The 9,795-nt window shown below is 46.7% G+C and overlaps 1 long non-coding RNA gene across 1 annotated transcript; it reads left to right on the top strand.

Annotated features, from left to right (window-relative positions):
- The first annotated feature begins 82 nt into the window (after positions 1–82).
- Positions 83–2,686, top strand: LOC103605750. The gene is made up of 2 exons (XR_551808.1): positions 83–1,045; positions 1,176–2,686. It is a non-coding gene; the product is annotated as an uncharacterized LOC103605750 (long non-coding RNA).
- Positions 2,687–9,795: the final 7,109 nt, after the last annotated feature.

The following is a 9,795-nucleotide window of genomic DNA, read 5'->3' as shown; positions in this document are numbered from 1 at the left end:
CCGAGCGCGGGCCCTGGACGCGCTGCCGCACCTGAGCACGCTGTGAGCCGGCCGGGCCTGGGGGCCAGGACCCCGCCTGCCGCCCGCCCCTACCTCCTGGACGTGCTGCTCCGCCTGGGTGTGCGCGTGGGAGACCCACAGCCCCTACCTAACGTTGCCCACCCCTTGGGCACCTGTAAGGCAAGCAGGCCCGCGGGGGACACAGAGCGCCTCACCCCTCCTGCCCACGCGGCCGCAGCCTGGCCCCTTCCGTGTCCCACACCGATGGGCTCTAGCCCAGAAGTCACCTCTGCATCCCTCAGGCCTTCTCTTAGCGTGCACAGGTGGCCTTGCGGCTTGTGGGGGAGTGAGTAGCTGTGAAAATGCCTCTCAGCCCCCCCCCCCTCAAGTTTGTTCAGGTCCTAGAGACTCTCTGCCTGAGGGGGCCCTGCCCCAGGGCCGCATCCACACCTCTGACTGTGGGTGTCGCCGCGGGTGCGGGTGCCCTGCACTGAGCAGCTGGCCGTGGCCACGAGGGTGGGTGGCCACAAGGGTGGCCGTCTGTTTCAGAACTGGGAAGTGGTACTTCATGTATGATTTTGTTTCCTCCCAAGTAAGAAAAATTTGGGGGTATTGGAAAGCTTGCAAACTCAACGTTAATCTAATTTCCAGTCTCCTTGTGGATGGGTAATAATCACCAAGTACTAGTGGACCCTGGTAAATGAGCCTTTCAATGAAAATGTCCTGTTGTCACACAACAGGTGACTCACCAGTTTTGTGCTCTGCCTGCCGAGTGTGCCCTCACACACGCCCAAGTGCACTCACAGGCACGCACATGCTCACACACAGCCACATGCACTCATGCGTACTCACACATGTGACTCCTCTAGTCACACACACAGTCGTACATACGCACATGGCCACGTAATCACTTATACAGTCACATGCACACCCACAGTCATACCCATAGTCACAGTCACGTGGGCGCACACATATGTGCGCACTCACTCACAAGTCTCTCCTTAAAAACACAGAGGGGGAAATTGTTTTCAAGGGCTGGATTAAGGTAGTCACATGCACACCCACAGTCATACCCATAGTCACAGTCACGTGGGCGCACACATATGTGCACACTCACTCACAAGTCTCTCCTTAAAAACACAGAGGGGGAAATTGTTTTCAAGGGCTGGATTAAGGCGGGAGCAGGCTCAAGGGCTGGCTTTTAAAAACCATTGTCTTTTATTGGAAGTGCTCACAAAAGACGTTTTGTGCTAGAGAAAGAAAGCATGATCAAATGAGAGGTAAATGCAGAAAGCGGTAACACCCGGAGGCAGGACAGAATGTTCTATGTTCTGTGCCACAGGAGCAACTTATTTGAGGAGAAAGTGGGCAGTCCTTGGGTGAGGGTAGGTGTGTATATGTTTTTAGTATTTTCCATCACTGTGTGGAAATCAGTGACCTGGTGGCTTTGTACAGCTGTATGCAGTGATTTTAAAGATTTTATTAATTATATGAGTAAAAGTAAAACTCCTCTGCCTTTTAGTAGCTATACCCTTTTCCCACTAACCGGAGGCTGATTTCTAGACCTTTTTTCCATGCATCTAAGTGTATATAACTCTAAGGATGAGACGGAAATAGAATATTATAATCAGATAAAGTAGGTTATAGAAGAGTACTATATTACCTCAGTTTTTGACTTATTTTGTAAAAGTCAATAACTGATGTTTGTCTTGTTTGACTTTAATGTGTCAAGTCTTAATTATATTTTAAATTGAAGCCTTACATTTTAAAAAATCAATTTTGTATTCTTCCTGTGGAGCTCTTTGTTCTGGTATCTCTCTCAAGTTCTAGGCACAAATTTAGTTAGAGGGGAAGCATTTAATTCCGTGGGACCTAGATCAGCCACCAGATGAGTTGCAAAAACAAAAATCCCACCTGTTGAATAACGTCTCTTTTCTAACCCCTATTTGAATGCAGAGAAATAAATTTGCTTTTACTTAAAGTGAATATTTTAATACCAGATAGGCAGAGTTAGCAATGCTTGCCAAGGTGAATTGGAGACCTACGTCTCTGTAAACGCTCTTGGTCCCATCCCCACCCTGCCCTGGATGACCACTGCAGCACTCGGTCCTGTGTGGGAGGACTTGTCCTGGAGCTGAGACGGCAGGTCAGGAGCACATAAATTGACTCCGAGTTTAAGGTGGGGAGCGGAGTGGCACAACTTGGCCTCATCTTGCACTTAGTGCAGATACGAGTAATCAAGATGCCCAGATTTCTGCTTTTGTTTTAAAACAGCAACATGTTGAAGATGTTGCTGGTGGCATCCTAAAGAGACTGACTTCCTGAAGCATCTGTCTGTCTCTGCGTCTGCAGGTCTGCTTGTACATCCCTGTCTGTCGCTTTCCTCCCCCTCCCTCTTTCTACAGGCTCCCCGCCCCCCTCTCTCTCATAACTGGCCCCAATACAAAATTCAGCACGTTTTTCTACTCTGCATTTATTAAGTAGAGTTGGTGTGCCTCAGTCTTCACTTTAAAAGCAAACGAGTGGGACATTTATGTTGCCCTGGCTAATGATGCTCCAGAAAAAACAAAAAGGTTCTACATGTGATACATGATGTCTGTTCATTGCTGTGACTGACATTTTGAGAAAGTTTTCTGTCACTGTGCTACAATTTCTTAATGCTTAAATAAAAGAGAAGTTCAATGACTGTGTTTCTTTTTGAGGAGGATATTGAAAATTGGTCAGGAAGAGATCACGGAGGTATTTGAAGTTCGCATGAGATGATTTCTCCATAGTGGTGTTCAAAGATTTCCAGTGGTTTGCAAAAGTTTATTGGTTTTAATTGCTTCTAGAAATTACCAGAATTAAGAATTCTAGTGATCAAATATGAGGCTATTTGGCAATGACACAACTTTTTATGGGATCACAAATCATCAGGAGAGCTATATTCCAAATATACTCTTAACGTATATGTACCACATAAAATTTGCATATATTTTAGGAAGCTCCTGGATTCTAGATGAAAAACTCTTCCTATAAATGCTCACTAAAACATTTTTCTTTTGCCTAAAATAATTTCAAACTGTTAGGTCATACCAATCAGAAATTAAAGGGCCAGTTTGCATAGTGCCCAGGACTATTGGGTTACTAGAAAAGGGGGAATATCACTTAAATGTGGCTTATCTTTAAACCTTTGGGTCCATGGAGAAAAAAAGTAATAAAAGTCATCCTTGGAAGTAAGAAGGTTGGGAACCATTCTTTGTCTCTTTTTCTCTATATATACATATGTATATACAAGGCACACACACACATATACAATGATATTATTGTCAAATTCTTCCATAACTACTGTCCTGTAGCAAGGAGTGGGGAACACCTCCTCCCCCCCAGGTGAGCCTTGTGTGTGGGACAGAGAGAAAACTGTACACCACTACGTAAGGGGAAGTGCATGTCAATTCCAAAGATCAACCATATATGACCTAAATATATTTAAAGAATACCTGGCACTTTAAGATAGGTTTTCATCTTGATCTGCTTCATTTCTAGGAAAAGTAGATGATGAGATGTCAGACCTTTAGTTTTGTGGCTTTTCCAGAAGTTGCACAATTCAGTTTAGGGTGGGCGAACTGTGTGATAGGAGTATATTAAACTTACTCTGAGATCCCGATTTTGAGCCTTTGATTTTTAGCATGGTAATTTCAGCCAACTCTAGTGTATTATTCAAACAAAGCCTTAAAATAACAGTCTGTCTACGAAGCGATAAGAGTACTTTTGCATTAACGTAATGTAACCTGTGGAAAGCCTGGGCTGGCGTAGATGAGACCAGCATTACTTCTGTACAGATTCTGACTGGGGATGGGGCTGCTGCTCCCACGGCCTGAGATGGTGGACCAATGGCCCAGCTTAGCGACGGAGCATCTCCCCATGATTTTCTGGGAGAAGGTGCCACACTGTGCTTAGAGGTGGGCTTTGGAGCCTGGAGGCTGCAGTTTCCATACAGATTATCATTTATCACCTGTTTCTCGTTATGTGCACAGCTTAGCGACGGAGCATCTCCCCATGATTTTCTGGGAGAAGGTGCCACACTGTGCTTAGAAGTGGGCTTTGGAGCCTGGAGGCTGCAGTTTCCATACAGATTATCATTTATCACCTGTTTCTCGTTATGTGCGTTTCTTTTTCCTCTTCCGTACAATGGAGATAAGAATACATAGGTGACCCTGGTAAGGATTACAATGAGGCAATGTGAAAAGCATTTAGGACACTGCCTGTATGTCACCCAGCTCAGGAGCAACTGTAATTTTTCCTACCTCAAAAAAGTCTGCACTACTCAAACAACATCATTCTCTGGCACTCAGACATGTAAAATCAAAACTCACCCTAGCTACAGTATTCTGAAGTGTTTCTCTGTAACCATTTAATGCACAACTTCGGTGGGGGCTACGCTTTTACTTCTCTGAGGAATTAAAAAATAAAGCATCTATTGTGTTTTACCTTGTTATCTCACATTTATTTATTACTTATGTCTTGAATGATAGCAGAGGCAAAGTTAAAAATAATGAGTTACATAATCTCAATATCGAATAATAAGAAACGCTAATGCATTACAGGAGACAAACTTTTTTTTTTTTAGAGAAAATTACTTTGTGTTATGTGTATCTGGGAGCCTGCAGACTTAACACCATGTGGATGTCACCAAGATTTCCAGTTTGTAACTTCTGAAGCTGTGGGTTCAGCCACACCTGTGGCCAATTTAGCCACAGCTGGAGTAACCAGAGCAGTCAAGATGCTGGTGCACATAGCAGCTTCCTGAGGTGGCCCTGGGCAGCAAGTCCGTGGAGGGCACCTCAGCCTGTTCCCTGAAACCATTCAGCCTCCCAAGTCCTCTTGGCCTGTGCTGGGAGAGGCAGTCTTGAAGATCTCTGAAATGCCTTCAAGGTCTTTCTTCCATTCTCCTGATAATCCCTTCCTTCTGTACTAATCTCCTTTAGCAAACAGTCACTGGGCAACAGCACTGGTTTCCTCTCCCAAGGACACCTTTTAACTCTTATGCAGCCAGGCTGAGAATTTCCCAGCTTTTTACCCTCAGCTTCCCTTTTAATTATAGATTCTGCCTTTACCTCATGCTTTTTCTGCCATAACTCGGCATAGGTTGTTGCAAGTGGCTATGCAGTCATCTGAATGCTTTGCTGCTTAGAAATTCCTTGTGCCAAATATTCTAGTTCAAAACTCCTAAGTTCCATATTGCATAAAACTTTTGGGCATGAACAGAATGCAGCCAAGTTCCTCGCCAGTTCATATCCAGGGTGATCTTTGCCCTAGTTTCTAATAAGCTTCTTCTCTTTTACATCTGAGATCTCCTCAGAATGGCCGTTAGTGTCCATAACTCTACCAGCATTCTGCTTACCACCATTTAACAGTCTTTAAGAAGTCCCAGACTTTCCCTGGTATTCTTCTCTTTTCAGCTCTCACTGGCATCTAGGCTTTTTCTAGGCTGCTTCTCCAAATTCTTCCAGCCTTTGCCCAATACCCAGTTTCAAAGCCGCTTCCACATTTCCAGGTATTTGCTGTCAACACCCCCCTGTCTCTGGTACCAATTTTCTGTTTCAGTCCATTTCTGTTGCTTATAACAGAAATGTCTGAAACTGGGTAATTTATAAAGAAACCGTATTTATTGCTTACAGTTTTGGAGGCTGGGAAGTCCACAGCCCGAACAGCACATCTGGTGAGGGCCTTGTTCTTGGGCTACTCTCCACTGAGGTGCAGGGCTTCATATGGCAGATGTGGAACATGGCAGAAATCAAAGAGCAAGAGCTTCTCAGGTGCTCTCCTTTTAAAGCTGTCAGAACCACACCCACGACCACCATTAAACCATCCAATGGGTTAATGCATTCACCATGGAAGGTCTTCATCATCTAATCACCTCTTCAAGGTCCCACCTTTCAATTATCGGAATAGGACTTCCCACCCTCAACAGTAACAGTGGGGATTAAACTTCAGTGAGGGACATTCAATCCACAGCAATCTGCTCAAATATTTAGCAAGCACTGGCATAAAACCGAGAAAGTTGTCCGTACATCGGTTCCCAAGCTTGTTGGTTTCAACACCCCTTTACATTCCCCCAAATTGAGGGAAGCCAAATTGAGGGCTTTTGTTTACGTGGTTATATCTATAAACATGTCCTGTATTTGAAACAAAAGCTGAGACCCTAAAAGGGCCTGGGGACCCTCAAAATTCTTGGGGCTGCACTTCGAGAGCCACTGTTGTATGTTGGTTCCTAGCATCTGCCAGATGCACTGGGCTGGCTGCATCTGGAATATGGAGGAAACACTTTAAGATACAAATTTTCCAGACCCCAAACCTAGAGATTCTAATTCCATAGTCTGGGAAGGGGACTGGGGGGCAGTGCCAACGTGCCACCAGGTTTAGGACCCATTGCTCTACTGCAAGAAATACAGGACAGTGCTCAGAAAATAATTAAGGTAGATTTTGCCAGTTGTGTCCTATCATGCAGGACCCCCAGTGCTACCCTGTACATATCAGAATCTCCTTTTCTAGGTTATACCCCCATCCCCAGCCATGTGTTTTCACAGCAGGAGGAGTATAGCACAGTGACTAAAAGTAATGAAAGTGACCACACGCCAGCTTTATCTGCCACCCGGCTCAGCATGGCTCTGGAAGCAGGTGGCATCCACCTCTGAGAGGTCTCAAGCCCCACCCACCTGGGCCCCCTCCCTGGATGGCTGAAGTTCCAGATCTTCTCCAGTCTACACCTGTCATTGTCATTCCAACTGCCTCCCGGATGACGCTTACATGCACACTCACATGCACAGCACCTTTCACTCCTCGACCCCGTCGTGGCACCAGAGCGGTGGGGCTCGCCCTGAGAACATGCATGTGTGTGTGGAAAAGCCAACTCCAAACACCTTGCAAGGTTCAGCATCTTCCAGTTTTATGAGCAAACCCTGGCAGATACCTATGGAATATTCTACTCTGAGCAGGACAGCATCCCAGCAAGCCCAGAGTAATCCAGTCATTCACTCAGAAAATATTTACCCCATTTCTACTGTTTGATGTGTACTTGAGGTACAGAACTAACCCTATGTAACTTGATGAGATAGCCTGTAAAAAGGTGTAATTGGGGATATTATCTACCAAGAGCAATGATTTTGGCTTGAGGACAGTTAATATTGAGTTGTTTTTTAGGACAGCCACTGGTCTGTGTTAGTTTGCTAGAGATGCCGTAACAGAATACATAGACTGGGTGACTTAAAAAGCAAATTTATTAGCAGAGAGTCAAGATGGTGGAATAGATGGTCCCCAGCATCACTCTCTCCCACAATCAACCAATTTACAACTATAAAAAGCAACGACAGCCAAGCTGGGGCCACTAGAGCTCAGGGGAAGAGGAGGGGAGACCTACAGAGTTCATGAAGGCAGGAGAAGCCACAATGAGAGAAAGAAAGGACTGCTCCCACTATTTTGAGCCCTGGCTGCTTCAAGATTGACCCTGCTGAGTGCATGGAGCAGGAGCTGGCAAAAGCTGCTGCTGTACCCTTTGTGTGAAGTTGCTTGGAGGTGGCAGGGGAGAAGAGGTCCTTGGTGGCCTCAAGCCAGTAAGACCACTGACAGGGTTCCTGTGGACCCACATAGTAGTAAGGGGTCACGACTACTGAAAAAAGGAGCCGCTCAAAGGCTGGTGAGTCACCGCAAGGGACTGGTACATGGTCCACCCCATGGGAAGTGTTTGGAGCACAGGTGGTGGGGGAGACATGCCACCAAGGGAACACTGGGGCACAGCAAGGAGAGCTGATCTGCCCCCCAATCAGCACAGGACCACTCAGTGGAGACTGGTCAGAAATGCAGAATTTCAGGGGGTACAGTTTGCTGAAAAGACTGAGGCCCAGACCAGAGTTTCTACACAACCCAGGTGTACCGGGCCTCACAAGACCTGGATACGAGGTCAACAATTAAAACCCGAGCTGCACAAAAAGCCTTCCCCAGAAAATTATTAGCAAAGCAGCAATTTAGCTCAACCATAGGGCTCAAGTGCTGGTCCCCACAGGAAGTTCCCCCATTTTAGAGGTAAGCAAAGGATAAATAATCCCAGTGCAGAGTTTAATAGGAACAGCAAATAATTCAACTCAGAACTGAAAGAAAATATAAAATACCCAAAGACAAGACAGAAAGTTCTGAAATTGAACAGTAAAGGTCTAACACCACCAAAGAACACCCATAAAACCTACAGGAGCCAGAAGTGCCCCAGGCTCCTGAGCCAGGATGAGGGGGGTCTGAGGGGCTCAGCCACACCCACCCCCTGTCCTCCAAAACCAGGCCAGCAAAGGAGCTGCCATGGGCCAGCCCTATCTCCCCACCCCCACCTCCTTTCTGAACCGCCCTCCTGCTCCCCGCCCCCCACTGCTCTGCAACAACATCTTAGAATGTAAAATAATAGTAATAATAAGTACAGAAAAAAATTATCTCACAGTCTGGAGGCTGGAAGTCCAAGATTGAGATGCCAGAAGGGCTGGTTCCTGGTGAGGCCTCTGTCCTTGGCTTGCAGATGGCCACCTTCTCGCTATGTCCTCCCAAGGAACTTGTTTGTCTTTTGTCCATGCCCTAGCACTTTGTAGAAGTTGGAATTTAGGAGCTGTGAACCGGAGTGTTTGGCAAAAGAAATTTGTAAGCAGCAAAGCATTAAGGAAGCTGCATGGCTACCTGTAACAGCCTACACTGAGTTATGGAGGCAAAAGCACAACATAAAGGCAGAATTTAAAAGGGAAGCAGAGCATAAAGATTTGGAAAATTTGCAACCCGCCCATGTGGTAGAGAAGCAGAGAGCATTTTCAGAAGAAAAATGCAATGGTACTAGGAAGATTAACGGAAAAGTACAGGATTATCAAGAGAAGGGGGAAAGGCCCTGAAGGCATTGCAGAAGCCTCTGGGGCCAACCTTTCTATTTCAGGCCCAAAGACCTAGGGAGACAGAATGATCTCGGGGAACAGGCCTGAGGCACCCTCCACAGGCTCGCTGCTCAAGGCCACCTCGGGAATCTGCTTCTAGCACCAGCACCCCAGCTGCTTTGGCTGCTCCAGCCTTGGCTAAATTGGCCCCAGTTGTGGCTGGACCTGCAGCTTTCCAAAACATAAGCCGGAAGCCTTGGCAGAGTCCATGTGGTGTCAAGTCTGCAAGCTCACAGAATGCCAGAGCTGTGAAGGCTTGGGAGCCTCCACCTCGATTTCAAAGGATGTATGGAAAAGTCTGGGGGCCCAGGAAGAGATCTGTCACAGGGGCAGAGTGACCACAGACAGCCTTCACTGAAGCAATGCCGAGTGGAAATGTGGGGTCAGAGTTGCAGCAGAGAAACCCCAACAGCGCCATGCCTAGTGGAGCTGTGAGAGTGGGACTGCCATGGAGACCCCAGACCTGTGGAGCTACCGGAGTGGAACAACAGCCTGGGAGAGCTGAAGCATCACCTGAGACCAGGGAAGCCATAGAAGTGGAGCTGCCTGAGGACTTGATGACCTAACCAGTGGTGCAGGGGATACCGAACATGGAGTCTAGGTACGTGATTCACCAGGTTTGAGATTTAATGCCTGCCCTGCTGGGGTTTTTTTTGTCTTTGTTGTGACCGGTAAGGGGATCGCAACCCTTGGCTTGGTGTCGCCCGCACCACGCTCAGCCAGTGAGCCCACCGGCCATCCCTATATAGGATCCGAACCTGTGGCCTTGGTGTTATCAGCACCGCACTCTCCCGAGTGAGCCACGGGCCGGCCCCATTTCTTTCTTTTTTTTTTTTTTTTTTTTTTTTTTTTTTTT

The sequence above is a fragment of the Galeopterus variegatus genome, unplaced genomic scaffold, assembly GCF_000696425.1.
Source record: "Galeopterus variegatus unplaced genomic scaffold, G_variegatus-3.0.2 Scaffold6054, whole genome shotgun sequence".
Lineage (NCBI taxonomy): Eukaryota > Metazoa > Chordata > Mammalia > Dermoptera > Cynocephalidae > Galeopterus > Galeopterus variegatus.
Note: the sequence above shows the minus strand (reverse complement) of the source record. Positions and strands in the feature narration are given on the sequence as shown.